Below are 21902 nucleotides of genomic sequence, written 5' to 3'. Positions count from 1 at the left end.
ATTATTAAAGAATGATTAACAAGTAATTCTATAGTTACACGCACGTGCCATAATCAAACATGGATATACTTTAAATATATCCATCGCCAGGAGTATTTATTCTAATTCGGAATATCACGTGGTAGCGTCATCGTCTTGGCGTCAAGGGGTCCCGGGTTCGATACTCGGTGGAGGCACATAGTGGTTCGGATCCCACTCTAAACTGTAGGCTCAGTCCCAATTATCCTTACTGTGCATAAAGTGGACTTAAATTTACCAACTCAACTCAACAATATCACGTGGCTTTGTGACTTATTTCATCGTCATGTACAGAGTGGGCACAAAGTCGCTTTCCCCAATAAATGAAGAAATCTTGTTTTGGAGAAAGCGACATTGTGCCCGCCCTGTATATTAATCTTCAGAGGTAGAAAATTAATTTACATTAATGCATTGCATTTTACGTTAACGAAATCAAGGATGTTTGTGTTCTCCCCAATGGCTGTTAACGTAGTAGCCATAGGCGTAATTTATCTGGGGCAAGGGGGGCACTTGCCTCCCCCCACAAATTTTCAGGTTTGTTGAAATTTGCAAGTTAAGGATACTTTTGTTAACATCCTAAGACCTGAGGAGCTAAGTAATAAATAATAATATTTATGATTTCGGAAATGTTAAAGTAATTTAGCAATTAATCGTGGACACTATTTTCATGAGATGAAAAACTTTTCGACTCTAACCCCCCCCCCCCCAAAGTAAAGCCTCAAGTTCGTACCTGCCCCCCTAAATGTTAAGTCCCAAGTTATGGAGGGATCTCGGGTTCGATTCCCAGTGGAAACACATTGCACAGTGGTTTGGACTCTACTTTTTACTCTAGGTCCAAACTCGAGAAGACTTCAAACAAGTTTTTAAAATGAATTTGCAAGTCAGAGGTTCTAGGTTTGAACCATAGTCAAGGAATGGATTTATCTTTGTGTTTGTGCAATCATACATTCCATCTGATCATCCACATAGTCGCGATTAACCCACAATATAGAAAAGTGACGTAAAATAACCAAAATCGAAACAGAAATTAAATTCACCGACTTGTGCATTTCTTTATTTTAATTTAAATCAAAATCCTATACAGAAGAACGTGAGCGTATATGTATATAACATTAACTAGAATTCTCTAAATATGTAAACTCATGTAAAATAAACCAAATCAATCAATCAATTATATCAGTGACATCCTTTTAATTACTTCAACGCAGGGACAAACGTGAGATCAAATACTTGAAATGGAGGAAATTTGATAGGGTATGAATTATCTGTTAAGATTTGAACAGTGAACACTTTCAACACTTGTTCAAAAGTGTTCATCATTCAGTCATTGTACGAAAGTTTGTGTTGCGGACTTCTCATCTCGCAGCTGAAACAGTATTCACATTTCTAGCTTGGATCATTTTGAGGTGTCTAATATTGTTTGTCCGAAATAAACAAATTTAAAAAAGCCGAAAAATCTGACAAATTTGTCTTAAAAAAAATTTAAAAATCGGATCTACACCCTCTAACCACAGATGTGGTTAAGAACCGAGACTCCATGAAATTAATCATATATTTTATGTAGGTAAAAAGGTAAAGTGCTCCCTTGTGCTTGGCACCACGCCATGAAGGCGTATAGGGGGTGTGGGGGTAACGCCCCATACTTTCTTGATCCGGTCGTGAGTGGGGGTGATGTGATCAGCATCACGCCCCTGACCGCCTTTACCCCCCAGGGTTTCCCCCAGGTATCCATGTTATTCGACACTGGGTGGGGTCATGGAAAATTCCACATTTGATCCTGAAAAATGTGAAAAGGTCAGAGAATCTTGTTAGATTTTTCTGTACCCCATTGATGATGGAGAGAATACTTCGAGAATGCAGATCATCAGCTTTAATCAAGAAAGTTGCTAATATTGAATTTTTAATATGAGTGTGCAAATTCTTGTTTCAATTTAAGAACTCGATTGTGTATTTTTTTCCAATATGCTGCATTCTACATGTAATACGATATACTATGTTTACATACTATCGTATAAATGAATATATCTTAACATCCATTCTCAGTGCTCAGGTAAAATTTAAAAAAAAATCTGTTAATTGACTCTCGATTGATTGATTTGGTGTTTTAAGTCCACTTTATGCACAGTAAGGCTAATCGGACTGGACCTACAGTTTAAAGTGGGATTCGAACCACTATGTGCCTCCAAATTGACTCTCGAGATAATTGAGATCAAAATTGCGCAAGCTTGACAAATAAATTGCTCAAATTTTCACCGGAGTATAAGATCATCTTTATATGTGAAATCGAAGCTAAATATACTTTATATAACGACACGGAATATCTTAATTATTGTAATTTTCATCATCATCACTCAAACAGTATATTCCACATACACTCATATCCACACCCACATCCTTACACTTCCGTTTTCTTTGCAATATATGTATATAATACTCTATTTTTTATTTCTTCTTATTTTATATTCTACGTACCTACTCATCTTATTTACCTTAGCTTTTGTGTAGTTGTTTTTTTTTACTATATGGGACATCAAGCTATTATTTGTATTGATATTGTTCTGAGTGAAACTTTGCATGACTTATATGTAACCCTATTAAGATAATAAGTAATAATAACTGATTAAGTTCTCAAGTAATGTTACACTTAGTTTCAAAACTTATTGTAAAAGGAAGGCATAAGCATCTTACGTATTTCTTGACTGTAACAACTTTCGAAAAGGTATCATCTATGACATAAATCTAGACGCCAAGCCTCGAATTGGAATGAAATGCCGATGGAATCTGGAATTGCTTTAATTATGATGTTTCTATTGTCCCCGCCATGTGCCGAGGCGCCCGCTGCTCGTTGAGGAAGTTACAAAAGATAGATCAATTGCTAAGCCTGAATATCCTGCAGGTTGCAAGAAGTTGATGGTGTTTTAATGAAGGGCTACAGCGTGTTGTAATTGAGACTTGACTCGCAGTCTTCCTTTTCAATGCCGAAGGATCTACAGTAGTGCACGAAGAGCTTGTGGTCAAACATCATGGGTGATCTAATCGCATACTTGGTTTCAGGGTTCTTGGTATGACTCCTGGTTGGGGTATCGGTGTAATTAATGCTCGCATTTATCTTAAATCACGACATATACATACATGGCGGCATCATGTTCGTTATTCTAACAGATTTTAGTCTTGCAAACATTGTCCACTGATATTAGGTTTTACTTTTCCTGCATAACATTTTAAAATTTACGCACTGCACTATCAAAACGTGACGTTACTTCATTGTTTGTTTGTTTGAGTTTGTTTTTAAAGTCCACTTTATTACAGAAAAGGCTAATAGGGACTATACATACAGTTTTAAGTGGGATCTGAACCAATATGTGCCTCCACCAGGTATCGAGAAACTGCTTGCAGAAATCGGTTGACCACAAATTCAGTGAATTATTTACTATGATCAAAATAAATTGCAAGATTTCAACCCCGAAAGAAACAGTAAACTTATAATGGTGTGATATGTCTAGTGGATATGATCCTTACTTGTAATAGTAATGCAGCTAAATAGCCTGATATGAAACGTTAGTGCCCCAAGTAATATGTTATTCCAGTGCTGATACATATATCAACGAATTCTTACGGAGGTATTCTTCATTTCTAAATACAATATTTGTAATTAAATGCGAATGCTATTTATTTTATTTTTATGGCGAAAATTAAGTTTTATGTCTTTCATATCTTGGCGTTTGTTCTTTATTAATTCAGGTACAGTGTGGTGATTAAGTTTTCAGTTTGGCGACTACATTTTTAATTTAGCGACTAGATTTAATGCATTAGAAGCCAACGTGCGAAGGTTTAGTTTTGAACACTGATATTATTAGTAACGTGGCAAACAGTGGTTCTTGGTGCTGATTCCTGCGGTGGGCATTGGTGTTTCTTCTTGTGTTTGTTCATCCTCAATCACGTGGATGTAGTAAATCAAATAACATAGCCGGAATGCTCATACAAAAACATGAACACATTAAATTCGTGTCCTGCATGAACTACCGTGGAAATACAGAAAGTCACTAGTCATTAGGCAGATTAATTATTATTAATATTATTATTCTTGTCGATTTGATGGGTATATCTGATATTCATTAGTTTGATGAAGATGTTACAGGCAACGAGATTTCGAATCGAAAGAAGTGCACATCTTGTTGAAGGAATAAGGCAGGTTTTGAAGAAAGGAACCTAGAAAAATAAGAAACTTGTACCCTCCTTCACTCGAACGCTGCATTTAAAGAGTGCAGAAATTTTATTCTTAGTATGTTTGTGTAAGAATGAAATGTTTTTCTTGCAAAAACAAGACCATTTTTACTTATGTTGGAACCGAAATGATGCGCCGTAGAGATTTCAAATCTTAATAAAACGAAGCCCAAGGAAACAGACTACGAAGTGGAGGGAAAAAAGAAGCATCGGGTAGAAATAACGAGAAGCTTCATAAAACCCTTATCTAGGTGTCCCGGCCAATGACCTTCCAAGAGTCATCCACCGTGAGACAAACGCTGACAAGATGAATTTCAAACCATGAAAGAGACGGCCATAAAAGAAATCTTTATTTATTTTTCAGGAACGACGTGGTATGTGAAGAAAGCTTTTCAAAAAAGAACGAAGACGGTTCTTTTTTATTTATATTTTGACCCGGTGAGCAATTTATAATTTACGCTACCACTTGTGTATTTTGAGGCTTTCTTGGTTGAAGTTTTTCAAAAGGATTTCAGAAAAATGTAAATTCTGATTCATATAAAATTCCTCTTCTAAAGATAAAAATGGAAGTTTCCCCTCACTTGAAATACTTCCTCTGCGTAATATTGGAAGGTATATTTTAAAGTATTTCCACACGAGTTACTACCGATAATCAGCTTCAGCATGCAGTGATGAACTATCAATATAAAATATATGAATATATCATATCATTATATATTTTCATTTCGGAGAAAAATATTAAAACGTCGTTCAAATATTTGCTTTAAGTAAACTCTCTGTTATAGTATTTATGATATTTCCATTATCCACCATAATGTCGTCGTCTTGTATTCAAAGAGTTCCGTGTTTGATGCCCGGTGGAGGCTAGAAACAGATTTTTTATTTTCCTTTTCTTTCCAATTTGTTATATTTTAGTATATTGGTTATTTTTCAGTTCCTTACTACATATTTATCAGTTTTCTGGTTTCTTAACTACATTTTGCTCCTTCACCGTCATTTTATACATCGTTTCATGTATTGAAAATTCATAATTTACTTTGGTTCAAGTGCATGGAGAAAATAAACTGGTAGATAAACTTCTAGGTCATTCGTAATTTTGTGGGAAGGTTGGTCTTATAATTTGAATGTAGCAAATTTTATAGGCCCTGTTCTGAGAATCTTTAGGTCATCAATTTCATTAGCTTTATGTTACAAGATAAATTCTACTGGATGTATGCATTGAATGGGTGTTGGTGTTCGTATTTGTTTTGAACTACCTACAACCGAAGTAAAATTTCCTGGGCCCTCTATAGAAATGCATAATGATTGTTCAATTTAGTAGTTACAGCAATATTTATTGAAAATTCTCGTAAATCAATTCAATACTAGGGGACGAATATACTAGTAGCCGGGCTCCACTGATGTGGTGATTAAGGTAGCGTGCAACTAGAGGTTCTAGGTTCGACTCCTGGGTAAGGCATGTTCTTTCATCTCATTTATCAATCGCATCGAAGACAGCGTGAGGTACTTAATCTCACTGTTTTAAGTATTGAATCGAACCACAATCGCCGATCTATCAAAGGAATGGCGAAGTCTTTTGTTATCCTCAACCACACAAGATTAAAAGCCACAGAGGACCTACCCTATATGTCGAGACACAACCTAATGACCTGGCCAAACATCGCCAATGCATCGAAGGGATTGCATTCATCTTTCAGAAGACAAAAATAGTTGGTCGGCTTGTCCGTTCTTCGCCGGACTTCAAATAAAACGAAGATGTACGAGTTGCAAGCATTATCATACAAGTCACGCAGGCATCCATCCTTCCCAACGTGTTTCGTAAGCGCATACAGCAAGATGTACGTCACCGTCAGCGAATCGAATGTCGGAACTCGGCGGAATCAAAGGGCTGCTGGCAGTTATCATTTATTATAAACACTCTTTATGTCAATATATTCCATGTTCTTTCAACATGAATTGAGTTATTTTCCAGACAATAAGTAATATTTCTATAAATAGACAAAGCTGTTTAAGTACACGTAATTCTTTTTTCTTCTAAATTACTTCTCTCCCACACGCACTCGAATTCACGCCAACGTATTGATATTGTTTTGAAGTTAAGCTTGTCAAATAATTCTACGCAATACACATGACAATTACATTGTCCAAAGCCATTCCCAGTTCTTACAAGCTCTTGCACGCCCTCTTATTTATTACATGAAGACCATATTATATTACAATAAACAGGAACTATTGCGAAAAAGTTCAAGAAAAAATTACAACTTTACATTCCCTAACAAAACAACCCTGTTAAATCGTCGGTATTTCTTTTTTCCTTTCTACCTTTGCACGATCAGACATGTTCCTCATGAAATACGAGACATGTTTTAATGTACTTCGGAACATAGCATCGCATAAGTATGCTTGAAAAGTTAACAAAGGTTATCGTCTATGGATACCAAATGTCTCTGGTGAAAAAGTTGATGACGTACATTCCAAATTGTGCAAGTCGAGCAGTGGCGTATTAGCGATCTTCTCTTGGGAGTAATCGCGCTGCGACGCCAGGGGGTCCCGGGTTCGAATCCCAGTCTAGGCATGCATGTTTCTGAGTGTCCATTCATCAATTTCATCATATCATCACTCATCCCCATCTTAGCAAATTTGCCAAAAGTGGCACAAAAAGCGACATAAAATAAAGCAAATCAATCAAATGAATCAATCAATAACAGTGATATTTGTTAAATAACCATAAGATATATGTAAAAACTTAAACGTATTGAGTCAACATGGATATCTGAGTGTCTTTAACTTCCAAGTTACTATTTATTGTCAATAGTTTTCAAACAAAGTAGAAAACAATATACTGGTAAAACAAAATCACAAAATATATTTTAAAACATTGAAATTAAAACTCTTCGTTATAATGATTTCTTTCCAACATTAAACTTCATCAATCAATAAATCTCTTGGGAGTAAATGTAGCGCCCAAGATATCGGCAATTAGAAATCTATATATTATTTCTGAAAACCTATGTTAAGGAATAAATTACCAATAAAAGTGACAGAATACATCACTCTCATCTAGTACTTTAGTTTTAGTGCGGTATTGCATAATTTAACGACGAGAATAGAATGCAGCATGCGAATAACATTCTCAATATTGCCCACATCTGTTAAACCTTTGGATCCCAAGCGTCTCGATCGAGATGCCTAAAAGTAACCCTCACGGTCCCAAGCGTCTCGATCCAGACGCTGTGTCAAGGTCGTAGTTTTTACGTTATAACTTTTCTATTTTTGGCTAGAATTTCGATTTTTTTCTTTTATATTGTTCCTAACACATGTATTTAACAGAAATGTTTCTTGCACCTTTTCTTTCTTCATGAATATGGAGGTGAAAAAGCGGGAAAACGGACTTCTCTTTTGCGTCTCTTTTCAAGGGAGAATATAAATTTCAAACATTTCAACAATTTTTAAAAATAATTTTTGGTGGTTTTCTCCCTTCCCCCTCCATATATACGCCAAATTTGCATAAATTTTGCATTTTGTGCATTTTGACATTTTTTTCGAGGGGGCGGGGGGAAACGCCATTTTTTTTAAGAAAAGTATTTTTGAGGGGATTTCCCCCCTTTCCTCCTCCATATGTACGCCGAATGTGCATAAATTATATATCGTCTGAATCTGTGATTCATTCTCCGTATAACGGTATATCTTTCATATCTCTAGGCCATTTAGTTTCTGAGCTATAGTCATTTCAAGGTACCGCTGCATTTTGAAGCTTGAATCAGTGGCGTGCCCACCATTCCTTTTGGGATGTACAACTCAAGTTACATTGGTCATACGACAATGATGCAAATATTTTTCTGTTTCTTACATGCCAGCGATAATTTCTATGTACATTTTGAACTTTTCATATCCTTTTTTTCGGGGGGCGAGGCGAAACCCCACTTTTTTTAAAAAAAAGTATTTTCAGGGGATTTTCCCCCTTTCCCCCTCCATATATACACCGAACGTGCATAAATTATATATCGTCTGAATCTGTGATTCATTCTGCGTACAACGGTATATAGTTCATATCTCCAGGGCAAATAATCTCTGAGCTAAAGTCATTTCAAGGTACCGCTGCATTTTGAAGCTCGAATCAGTGGCGTGCCGACCATTCCTTTTGGGATGTACAACTCAAGCTACATTGGTCATATGATAATAATGCAAATATTTTTGTGTTCCTTACATGTCAGCGATCATTTCCATGTGCATGTCGACACTGTCATGTACTTTTTTCGAGGGGGCGGGATGGGGGCAAAGCCCCATTTTTTTTTAAAAAAAAGTATTTTCAGGGGATTTCCCCCCTTTCCCCTCCATATATACGCCGTATTTGCATAAATTTTATATAGTCTGAATCTCTGGTTCATTTCGCGTACAACGGTATATCACTCATCTTTCTAGGGCAATTAGTCTCCGATCTACACTCATTTAATTGAAACTCTGCATTTTGTTCAAAATCGGCTCGGGACCGTGAGGCTTACTTGTGAAAATGGCCTTGGGACTCAAAAGGTTAAGGATGGAACAGAGACGAGGTCGAGGCGAGCTTATAAAAACCGAGAGGAGAACAAAACACACCTCTGTAAAATCTAGACGAAACCGAGACATCGGTATATTTGAAAAATATCTAAATCAAATATACTTTATCATGCGAATTCTTCAGAGATACAAAGTGGCAATTTACCTGATTATTTATTATTTATAGATTAGTCTTATGTTTTGTTTATAATAACTACATTGTCAATACATCTGTGAGCCTGTGCTACGTGGCTGAATATATGTTCAGGATAAAATTCCGTTTTTCGACTGATTGATTGAGTTGGTGTTTTAAGACCACTTTATACACAGAAAGGCTAATCGGGACTGGACCTACAGTTTAAAGTGAGATCCGAACCACTATGAGACTCAACCGGGTCGAACCCGGGAACCCCTGATTACAAGGCGACGATGCTACCTCTGCGCCATTGGGGAGGTCCCCGTTTTTCGAGGGTGTTATTTGTTCATACTGTATATTATGTTCTTTATACGAAATATTTCGAGACTAAAGTAAGAGAGATGTTTATAATTTGCGACTTGACCAAAAACGAAACTTAGAACGAGACAAGCATTGCAATTCGAGACGAGACCGAGACACCGTCAAGTCTGGTTTTGTCTCGACACCATCCCAAATTGCGCATTCTACCTTTCTAAGTACGTATAAGAGATATACATGCTAAGTTTTTATTGTCACCGTCAGTGGAAGAGTCCCTTAAAGTTATGGATAGGAATTCAATATAAAATATCCTACATACAATTTCCGAAGAAAGTTGTTTGTTCGTACAATTGCTTTCATCAAGGTCAAGGATGTATGCTTTGCTGAGAAGTAGAGTTTGAACTGTGAAAAAGAGACAATGGCTGCACAAATATTTCTGGTTCTTTTCAACGATTTTCAGAAAAGAACAAGACAGCTTTCCTTCTGTCATGTCTTTGTGGATTGCATTTTAGTCAATACATGAAAAAGAATTTCGCTTTCTGGAGGGTAGGGACAGGTGTTCTATCCAAGATTTTTATGCCAATCATTTGCCTTTTACAGGCTTTCACCCATGAATTTGTTTATAAATAAAGCATGCCATATCAATGGCCGTTTACATGGGTTACAAGCGTCATTTAGGGAAGAACGACACATGAAGCGCATGTTCTTTCTCATATGAATACCATACATGGAGACATAAAAATTCCAGACACTTCACTCAACTATAAACATGTGTATATTTTAGCAAGCACAGTCTATATGATTTTTGTTGATTCTGACATATTTTATTTGCTTTGGCTTTTGGTTTACCGTTTTCATTTTTTTCCCACTTTAGCTATAAATGAGGCTTTTTATCGAGATATTATTTCGTAGTTTTTGGGTAATTCCTCTTGGTACAGGATGCAGAAAATTGCATTATTGAAAAAAATATAATTAAAAAAAGTTTTAGAATATTGAAATGTGATTTGTTGCTAAAGGGAATATGTGGTATGTTTCGTTATTCCCTAAGGAAGCTTTCAAACCGAAGCGATATGCGACGGGCGACACGGGGTTTCACACCAAAGTTGCAATGTACACACGACACGGGCCCCATCCAGTCTGTACGATACTAACAGACCGAGAGGACACAATGCGCGATATTGAGAAAATGGCCCAGTCCGAGCGACATGTAAGTGACATGTGCAGCTTGAGCGTGTCATGGGGTGTAAGGGGTACCTTCAACGTGGGTGCCCAAAAGTCAACCTCACTTCCACGTAGTGCACCCTGGACTAAGACTAACGAGGCTCTGGCGACTGGCATTTTGGCCAGTATAATTTTGTTTGTGTTGTCCTGTGTTTTGACCTTATTTGTGCTGAGTGCTCCTTTACAGCCTCAGCTTTTAACGAAAGTCAGAAGATTTTAATATTTTATGATTTTAGTTATGCAACGTTAGAGTTGTTATGTTTAGCGATAAGGGGCTGGACCCCGTATAATGTGACGGGTGCAAAATAGCCTTAGTGCTGACGCACCCAAAATTTTAAATTCAAATTCAAATTCAAATTGAGCGTGTCATGCCACTTCGGTACGAAAGGTTGCATTTATTTTTGAAACTTAGTTTCCAAGGGACACGTGTAGCGTATCGCTTGTTGCCTGTCGCGTGTCGCTTCGATCTGAAAGCCCCCTTTGAGTCCCATCATCTTACTTCTGACTAGTCATTCATTTGATGTTCTTTTGAGTGTATTTAATTTTTTCTTTAAAAGGAACGTTATATTGTCCCGATGTTTAAAAGGAAGTTAAAAAGATGTGTTCTATTTAAACTCGCATTCTAGGCGAGAGCAGCTAAGCAACCATGATCCAAGATAGTGCCTTCCATTCTTTCTATGCTGAATTAATAGCCGTCTATTTTTCATCCTCTGATATTCAACTAAACCATCAACAATCTCGGAGAATCTTCATCCGCCATTTCTCTTTCATTACTTCTCAAGGCAAATGGCTGTCAGGGCCTTTTGAAATTTTCTTTGGTCTGAAAATGCGTTATGTTCTTGTTTCAACATAGTTTCGAAGTGTAATTAATCATTTCCAATGGTCTAACGTCGCAGGGGAAGCCAGCGTGGGGTCCCGAGATAGTGGAAATTAAAACACTGTTTGCTATTGGCATAAAATTCGTTTTAGCATACTTCTGGGAATCACACAGGAGAACTTTAATTTATGCGTCGGTTAGGGGCGTTTGTAAATCGATGGCGTCGAGTGCGAGGCAATTGTTCCCTTTCATTCCTTTCTCCACTTTCTGCATCTGATTGGATTCTCTCAGAAAGCCAGTGGTGAGTGTTCTGGTTTAGCGGCAAGGGCGATGTAGGAATTGGAAAACCATGGGCAGAATAATGCTCTTGAACTAAAGCCTGTGAATGCAAATAATACCTTCGTTTCGGCATACCCAGAATCTTTAGTTATGGGAATGCTTGACTGAGAAATGGAATTCATGAAATTCGAAACCAACAGTAATAAAAGTGATGAAATAGATTTTGATCAGGAAGGTTGTTTTTTGGTATTGCGTATTTCTTATGTTACGTCACTTTTTCTCTTTCGTAGAAAACGGTCTCCGGTTCCACCATGAAGGCATTTGCCATAATGCGTTTTTCTTTAGTAAATGCGGACGATACACCAACAGTGCTGTTTATAGAACAAAAATAATGAGCTCTCCTATTTTTCTTCACATCAAAACAAAGTCCATAATGTACTGCCCATCACGTTATCGCTTTCTTCACTGAAACATGAGACTCCACGAAGTTCGCCAACGTGTTATTACAGTTAAATTATGTTCAACCTATCAAATATGAAGAGATATCAAGCATTATGGTTTTAATTTTATATAATAACAGTTTTCAGGTGCTTTACAATTGTTGGAAGAGCTTCTATCCGGCAGATTGGTACTGCAAGCGCCCTTGAATCAAATTTCATAGCTTCATTCTGTTGATGGGATGAGCCAGCCTGTAATCACTGTATTCAATTTCCCCGTTTCCCTCCATCATATGGTCACCGTCTCAATGTCTGGTTTCCTCTTCTTAGGGGAGTCTGCAGGAAGTCATAATGAACGTCAATTGAAATTCTAACCTGTTATAATGGATTTCAGTTGACCTTGAAGAACACCCTCAGCAAAGAACAATCAGCTTGATAGGCATCAGAGAAATCCCGGATGAGTCGACCTCCCCTTTCTTTCGCTTTGTAGAATTTGGTGATCTCACTAGGGAGAGAAGTTGACGTCACACATATTATAGGTCGGTTCTCCAAATTCATTTGTAGTAAGGATGATAATGACGTAACAAATATGAACACTTATCAAACATCTGTTAAATTAAATCTGTTAAAGCAACGTAAGTATTGAATATTGCAAGTTATAAATATTTGTTTAAAAAATAAGCATATATTTCGTATTTCTTGTATTCCGCTTAGCATATTCAAATCTAATCGGTTTGAGAAATATTTGGTAGCATGATCGAGACCATAGGTCATGCACAGCATTATTTTTGACTTTGATATATCATTCAGGCTCGTAGCCAGAATTTTATTTCGGAGGGGCTCATCAGCAGTCGCCATCTAAAGACGGAAAAGTGGGAAAGTGATAGAAGCCCCGAAAATAAATTTCTCAAGTTCTTATACAAAATGTTTAATCCTGCAAAAGAAGTAAAATTACTTACCACTGTACACTATTTCCAAAGAAACATTTGTAGGATTTCGAGAGGAAGGGGGATTCAGCCATCACAGCCAACCCCTGACTAGGTGTCTGATATCATGGAGCGTATATCATGTCTTTTCTATACAAATGTTTCATGTTTACATGTTTCTTTCAGCATGTTCTCAACTGTTTAAATTTTCTTGAAAATCTTTTTTCCTAACGCATTTCATTTACATATTAGTGTCCAAATATTCCAGAAGAACCTTGATATTTTCCAAGTCAGTTTGCAGAATGGTTTCTATGATTCTCATTGACCTACGATATTGGTTTTCTTGTATTTGAATGTTCAATCTCCTTAAGTGTTGCGTGCTCTCGAACATCGATTCTGATACACGTCATAGTCTTCGCTCCCGTAAACAGTTTCGTAGGGAAGTGAAGTAACTTACTAAATTGAAATCTGCCTAATATGTTCTTGTGAAGTTAGGAAGGTTTCTTTTCTGGAAAAAGAAAGAAGAAAATAGGTTTCATGGCTGCTCTGTAGCTTGGAGCAATTGTTGATATACACTGCAACTCTTCTATAATTTCATAAGGTAATGTTTGAGTTTTGTTTTAAGTACACTTTATGCACAGATAGTCTAATCGGGACTTGACTTACAGTTTAAAGTGGGATTCGAAACACCATGTGCCTCCACCTTGCAAGGGACGACATTACCATTACGCCATCGGGGAGGCCCAGAAGGTAATGTAATAGATTAGTTGTAAAATTTTTCTGTTCTTGGAAGCCGACAAATGATGTATAAACATAAAATACAATTTGTTTCTCTTAATGAAAAGCATTTACAATATTTTGCCTCAATTACAAAATTACGAATATGGAAATAATAAGTTTTGAATGTGGGTTTTCATTATTCACAGTATTACAAGTTAATATCTATTATATGGTCGTTCTTTTTGTTTCTAGTGCTCTTTCTCCATCTTTTTAATGTCCATTATCGTTCATTTTTTCCCACAAGTACGTAAGTTCCCAATCTACGGCGCCAGGGACCCGGGTTCGAATTCCGGTCTAGGCATGGGTGTCCTTTGTGAGTGTCCCTTCATCACTTTCATCATATACTCACTCATCGCGATTAGCCAAAAGTGGCAGAAAAGCGAATCAAAACAAACCAAATCACTCACTGAATCGCTTAAGTGCCCAGAAATCTGGAATATACATAAAATACACTTCAGAGTTCGATTTCAATATCCGATGTCCGTTTAAGTGTTTGGATTTTTCTCTGTGCTTCCACGACCGAAATTGCTTTCGGGCATACACTACTTTCTCATCTTTCATCTGATTCTTCTTCATGCAACTCCAGCCCGAGGCAATGAAGAGCAGGTCTTAGCTACCATGTTAATGGGCTGTATTGACTCCAAGTTAACAATAATGCACTGTCTTTTGACATGTTAATGTGGCACACTCTTTATTCCGTTGAGCTTAAGTCATATTTATTTGGCTGATAACGAAGCACATCGATCAACATAATCCTTAACCATTGCTGACCGTGTTTGAAATTACATGCAACAATAATGGAGAAAAGCAGGTAATGACCATCATCTCGAAGACGGAGAAGATAATAGCAAGACACCAATAACTAGCTTGTAAGCACCGGGTTCTCCCAATGCTCAGTAAAAATTTCACAGGCTTTGAGAGTTTAGGCCGCTGTGTGGTTAGGTCCACACCTCCCTTAGTCCTTCGGAAGCTTTTTTTTATAGTTGTTTTAATATCCGTGTCTTGAATCGGTTCCAGTGCCATTTTTGCAGAGTGCGACTTATAATAAGTATGTTTCGTTTGCGGGTGAACTTTTGCAACATGTCTGAAGAATGTGGGGGGCAAGCCAGAGTTCCTGATTGGGACGGAAAGATTGATTGATTAATTTAGTTTATTTTACTTCGAGTTTTGTGCCTCTTGGCTAATTTGCGAAGATGGGAGTGATGAAATGATGAAATTGATGAATGGACATTCACAAACAATCAAGCCCGAGCGGGATTCGAACCCCAGACCCTTGGCGTCGCAGCGCGATGTGCTAACCACTCGGCCACAGGGTCCGGCTGGGTCGGAAAGAGATATACAATCAGCTTCCCATGATATACAACCAGCTTCCCATGATATATAACCATAAGAACATAAATTAAGAGTACTTGAAAATGAAATCCTTAGAAAGATATTTGGACCTAAAAGGGGCGAGGAGCCAGGTGAGTGGAGAAGGCCACATAATTTACAATTGCATAATATGTATTCATGTCCAGATATTATTGGAATAATTAAATCAAGTAGACTTAGGTGGCCAGGCCACGTGGCACGAATTGGGAGAGGAAAGAAGAATTTACTGGATTCTTGTGTGGAAACTTGATGGTAAGATACTTTGTAGGAAGGTCAAGACGAAGATGGAGGGATAACGTTGAGATAGACCTAAAGGAAATCGGTAAGGATGGACAAGATTGGATTAATCATGCCCAGGATAGGGAGAGATGGAAGGGTTGTGTTACTGCAGCCATAAACCTTCGGGTTTAAGAAGGCTAGAGACTTAGTTCGTTAGTTAGTTCCTTACGCTATCAGATCAACATCTTGAAATTCACTAGTTTAAATACTGAAATATGCATCTGGTATCCAAAGAATTCGACCCCTTTACAGTCTTCTGGGGCACTTAGGTTCAGTAGTGGCAACATTGACCTCAATTTTATCTGTCCTCATCCTCATCTTAGCAATTAACCTTATGAGGAAGAAAAGTGACATTAAGCAATTGTTTATAAAAATCCAACATCGGTAAAACATGGATAATAATTATTTTCTACTGAACTGAAACGCAGTGACATCAAAATGTTGTAATATTTAATCCACTAGTGTGAGCTTCCTAGTGTACTGAAATGCTGAAATGCAAAGTTTTCCGAGATCAATGTATGTATTTCTAGTTATTTGTAATTCTGAAATCCAGATACATATTCTAGTTTCGCCGACCTCCATGGCGGAGTGTATAGCACAGCGCGCTGCGACGGCAGGGGTTGGTTCTGCATCATACCATCGTTCATCCTCATCGTCGCGATTAGCCAAAAGTGGAAGAAAAGCGACGCAATATAGCTTTATTTGATCAATCAATCAATATTTTAGCTTAAGTTTTTCCGGCTTCTCAAACTTCGACAAAAAAGATGAAATATGATCTCTATTGTGCCTGAATCCAAAAGTCACGCTCTTTTATTGGACTTATCTTTACTCGAAGTTCGAACCTGAACTCGGGGTGCGAGGGGTGACTTTCCCGTGAGTAACCAAATATCACCCTCACCTCCACGTAGTACACCCCGGTAAACTACATTACTGCAGGCAAACGAAGCTCTGGCGTATGGACCTACAGCCAGTATAATCAATATGTAGGGCTGTATTTCGTCCTGTTGTTTGTCCTTGTTAGTGCTGAGTGCCATTTTAGAAAGCATCAGTTTTTATTCTGAGTAAGGGGGATTTTATTCCTCAGAAACACGTGTTGATTTTGGCTATGGTAAGGGGTTCGACCCTCTATGACGGGTGCAAATAGCCAAAGTGCTGTCACACGCAGAATTTTCACTTCAATCAATCAATCGAAACCAAACCACATGCGCTTCTAGTTTCTACACTCTGTCCAGGGAATCTCTGGAGCGAGCGAGAGAAAACAAGTCTCTGCGCAAGTAGAGAGCTCGACCCATGAACTCGTGAATGGCAGCTACCAGCAGGGTGCGAAATCCTGGGAGGAACTGGGGAGATTTCCCCCCAGCAACAATCCTCAAGAAATTCCCCACCAAAAATTTCCTTGGGGAGAGTTTTTTTTTGTTATAACAACAAAACATAAGCAATTAGTTTTGACTTCAAATATACTTTGCAAAGGAAAATATCGAAAAAACACATTGTCTCTTTCAAGAGACCATTAACGTATCTATAGTAGCTACACAATAAAAATAAAACAAGTATGCAAGACAAATGTAAATATGAAATCTAATTGATTTATATTAATAGAAAGCAAAAACCTAAACAAAACTATTAAATTTCAACTATTACGTAATAAAACTATTTCAACTATTTTGTAAATTATTGACATATTTAATCAGTGAGTAAAGGAATTAGTTTTTTGTTTATAAATATCTGATATATATAAACTTAACAAATTAATTCCTTTATATGTATTGAATAACAACGTATCTCTAAATATTGAGTAATTTTGTGAGTGTCCATGCATCAATTTTTTCACATCATCACTCATCTCCATCTTCGCAAATTAGCCAAAAGTGGCAAAAAACGCGAAGTAAATTAAAGCAAATCAATATATATATATATATATATAGCACCCTGGCTACCATTTGCAGCAGCGCGGATTGCTTTGCTCCGCCAACTCGCTTTCTCCCCTTCTCTTCCGTTATGCGCGGCCTTATTCCACAGATTCATGAGACAGTATAGCAGCAAACTTTCCCTTGGATCTTCCTAGATCTCAGGATAAAAAATTGTCGATCATGCTTCTAACGTTTGGATGGATTTCGGCATCAGCTCAGACGCCAAAGTCCCGCAAGTAGCACTTAAAGAAGGCGGGGGGGGGGGGGGGGGAGAAAAGAAAAGAGTTGTATCTGCACGTAAATCAAGCCATCCGCTATCCGCATACGCAGAGGTCCTGCAGCCCAACCTGGGCGTGATGCATAGAACGGGGTCTCCCCCCCCTCTCTCTCTCTCTCTCTCTCTCGCGTCCGAACCCAAGGCCACGAAGAATGACCACTCAACCAGAAACGGAAGGAAAACGAAATTGTTTCCAAAGTATTTGTAATCTCGAACGGAGAACAGTTTGGACAGCCGGTTTCTGGGAGAAGAAGCGGGAGGGGGGGACGGAGGGGTGCTATATTGGACGGAAGGGAAAGAATGGCGGGAGGGGGTGATTGAATGGGGCAACCTTTCCACCTTCGTCTTCAGCCACAGAAAACCGATAATTACAGCCAAAGCTGGAAGAAAGAAAACAAAGAGGAGGGAAAGGAAAAAACAACCGGAAGACGTTCCTAAACATCCACGCCCCTCCCCCCCTTCACCAATCCCCTTCCCTCACAATCTTCGCTTACCATAGGAAAAGAAAGGAAATCGTGAAACACAATACGTATGTTTTTGTTTGCCATCTTGTTCTTTTAGATTACTTTTCCCGATGATTATATTTTATCTTCTTGCTATGTTCATTTTGCTTCACGCGAAGCAAGGAGAATAGCGATGGGACAGTTTGCCGACTATGATCTTTGCACAGAACTGTATTTGGCTGTAAACTTACCTGTGATAATTTGCAAAACAAATTAAACATCTCATCATGTCAGCATAGATGAGCATGGAGCATTAGTAAACTTTGCACCAGTGGCGTACCCAGGAGTTGGCGGAGGTCATAACCCCCCTTTGGACGAGCATTTCTAATAGGCAAAGGGATGGAAAGGTGGCAAGATGAGGATTGACTACTAAAAGAGAGTATACATAAAGCCTCCTTTTTGAAAATCCTGGGCACGTCACTGCTTCACACAACATAAGAGGTACCGCCATAACTTTTGACACCTTTTGAAACAGTTTGTTTTTGCATAATATTATTTTTTGATATAATATTGCTGTATGGCTTATGATTTCCTTTGCTGAAATTGTTTGTACCCGTTTTTTTTTTATACTTGATACAAATTGAGGGTATCAAAGTCATCTTGGTATTGATATGATTAACACTGTTTTTTTATCATTATCTGCAGTCTTGTGATCTTCTCGATGTCAATCATCTCCATAACTACATTCGACACCTTATAAAGAAAGCGTATGGATGCATGATTGAGTGAGATACATTGTATTTTGGAAATATACTAGTCATCATCTTTATAGTCAGCCTACGGCGATGTTTGAAACTGTACACACTTAAAATTTGTTACTCTTCATGAAACTTTCCACAATATCAGAATAGTAACTTTGCACATATATACTACAACACCTTCACAGTCAAAAAAATAGTCGGCCCCCGTGGCTAAGTGGTTAGCGCATGACGCTACGAAGCCAGGGTTCCCGGGTTCGAATTCCGGCCTGGGAATGGATGTTTGTGAGTGTCCATTAATCATTTTCATCATGTCATCACTCATCCCCATCTTCGCAAATTAGCCAAAAAGTGGCACATAAAGCGAAGTAAAATGAAGCAAATCAATCAATCAGTCAAAAAATATTCTTCTCCACAAAATGAACATAGACGTTTGTCAGTGAACACGTCGTATGGCAACTGATAACACAATGCTAGAAAGATTATTTTTTCTTCACTACTAAAAACACAATTTTGAGACTTTTCATGCTTAACAATCATCTTCATTTGTGAGGGAACTACGTGGCATCAGGAAGATTCTAAATGCCTGTTTCTGGGATATCATACATTTTAGAGTGTCTAACCCCTTTGGCTGTATTTGCGACATAGTCTTGACCCAAGCTTAGAATGGTAGTGTCTTGCCAAATTTACTTCTTTCAGTAACTTCAAATAATAAAAAAAACAAAAAAACGTAACTCGCTAAAACTTAATCATTTCTAACCATAAATGAAGCATAAATAAATAACAAGAAAGTCCCGATTTCACTCCATTTTACTTTTTTGAGTCCCCCGTCCTGGAAAATAATACCTAATCTTGCACCTGTAGATTATATGCCAGAATATGAAATACCTATTCCCACAAAGTTAAGTACACGAATGACACGGCCATAAATATTTTGTCTCAAACAGTGCAAACCCTATCAAATACTCAAACTTACTATTGAGGAGAACAGCTTAAAACGTCTTCGCGAATGTATAATTATATATCCAGAGATTAACACGCTAATCAACATTTTAAGCAATCCTGAATTTCTCTCATCTTACGTTCATTATCTGTCTCTTGAAGCTAATTGCGACGACGAGAATGAATGGAGATTAGATTAAATTGATGGCAGGACAGTCGCAAAGGAACACTCATGTCTAGCCTGGAACTCGAACCCGGGACCTTGATGACGAGGTCGTGAGTGGTCCACCCAACACAAGCGACTACAGTTCGAGCAAGTGAATATAATAACTTAAATAACCTGAACCCAATATGGCCTACCAAAGGTTTGCGATTCTTTCTAGTGGTGTCCAAAGTCGGAAAGATAAAATTAATCGCAAGGTTCAAAAGATGGAACATTTCTGGACATTTACTGAAAATTGGAGCGAATTCCAAATAATAACATGGGTGCAGGGAAGATTTTTTTTAAAAGTTACGTTTAGGCCATATTGGGTACATATGTACCCAATATGGCCTAGTCAAACGTTTTGTTCTTTCTATCAAAAACTAGGTGCAACTATAGGCAGATAAGTATATTGGTACACTTAAATTTTATTTACATAATGACATGTGAGATTTGCATTAAGAAATAACATTGTTTACAAACCAATATTCAAGGAAGTGACATGTCACAATTTGTTACCAGAAGACCATGGATTACACATCACAGTCTGGGCAAATGAAAGGTCCTTTCATCATCCTTAGTAAACATAAGAGTAACAAATGTCACATTTGCGCATGTCTTTCAAGATATATTCCTATGTAGGCCATATTGAGTATACCTTACATAGTGTTATTTTTCCCTTGGTTATAAACAGTGCTTTAGATTAAAGTGTAAACTAAGTACAATATTGTAAAGTACAAATTATGAGCTATCATAATATGTACTAGAGATATAAGCACCTATCATTTGGAAGATGTAGTAAGTAATAACTTGACTATGCAATATTAGATCACGTAGAACAGAATCACGTGGTCCAGCTATTTCGCTTCTTTGTCCTCAAGATACTGCACTATAGGTTCAGTCAAAGGGTTTAATCACGTCATTCGCACAGTCTAAATGAAATACTAACGTCATTTGTTGAATTAACCTTGTAACTACTTGGAAACAGCAAATAGGCCATATTGGGTTCAGGTACCTTATGATAAATCTGAGAACACAATGACATTTCCAACAGTCAAGCTGACACGTAAGTTGACACAACAGGTTGCAAGATTTAACTAATTTGAAAAGTTTAAAAGTTTATTTTCATGTGCTTGTCTTAACGTCACAGTAAGGGTGTCCAAAAATATGTTGTTTTTAATATACCTAGTTTGACCATAAACACTGGTATAAACTTTCGGCTTGGACTGTACATACGGTAGTCAAGCTCATGAACCATGCTTGTGCTGAAGTTCACTCCTGACCATTGTGTGTTCAGCTGTGAAAGAGCAAGCGTGTATCTTTTTCTGCTTAGCATGGAGTGGGGCAAATATGAAAACCTTAATTGGTCTGCATATGGTTGGGAAGTCACTCATTGAGATTTTCCAGCCCCTAAAAATCCCGAAGATCAGCAAATGGTTTGTGTATCAGACAATACAGAGATTCACTAAAACTGGTAGCATAAAAGAGTTGGTCGACTTCACACCGTATGAACAGCGGCGACTGTTAAAGCAGTGGTGGGTCGCATCCGCCGAAATCCCATCCGGAAGCAAGTGATAATGGCACAGGAGCTGAACATTTCACAACAATCAATGTTCAGGGTACTTAATGAAGACCTTGGAATTGGAGCTTACCGATGGAGTACTGGAAATTTCCTGACAACACAAGTGAAGAAGCAGAGGAAATTGAAATCGAAACGGCTTCTGCAGCGGTACGTTGCCAATGGGCATTGCAGGATTCTCTTCACTGATAAGAAATTGTTCACCACTGAATAAAGTTTTAACCGCCAAAATGAAAGAGTGCATGCTTCAAGCTCTCATGAAGTTTGTGGGAGAGTTCGCAAAAATCAGAGATGCCACCAGCCCTCCTCAGTCATGGTTTGGTGTGGGGTGAGCAATGAGAATTCCACCAGGCCTAATTTTTTAGAAAAGGGCTTAAAAGCCGTGCAAAAGTATATGTGGAAAGTGTCCTGGACCCTCTCGTGACACTGTTGAACCAAACAATGTTTCA

The sequence above is a fragment of the Lepisma saccharinum genome, chromosome 2 (assembly GCF_977018435.1).
Source record: "Lepisma saccharinum chromosome 2, izLepSacc3.1, whole genome shotgun sequence".
Classification (NCBI taxonomy): Eukaryota; Metazoa; Arthropoda; class Insecta; order Zygentoma; family Lepismatidae; genus Lepisma; species Lepisma saccharinum.
This window is presented reverse-complemented; position numbering follows the sequence as displayed.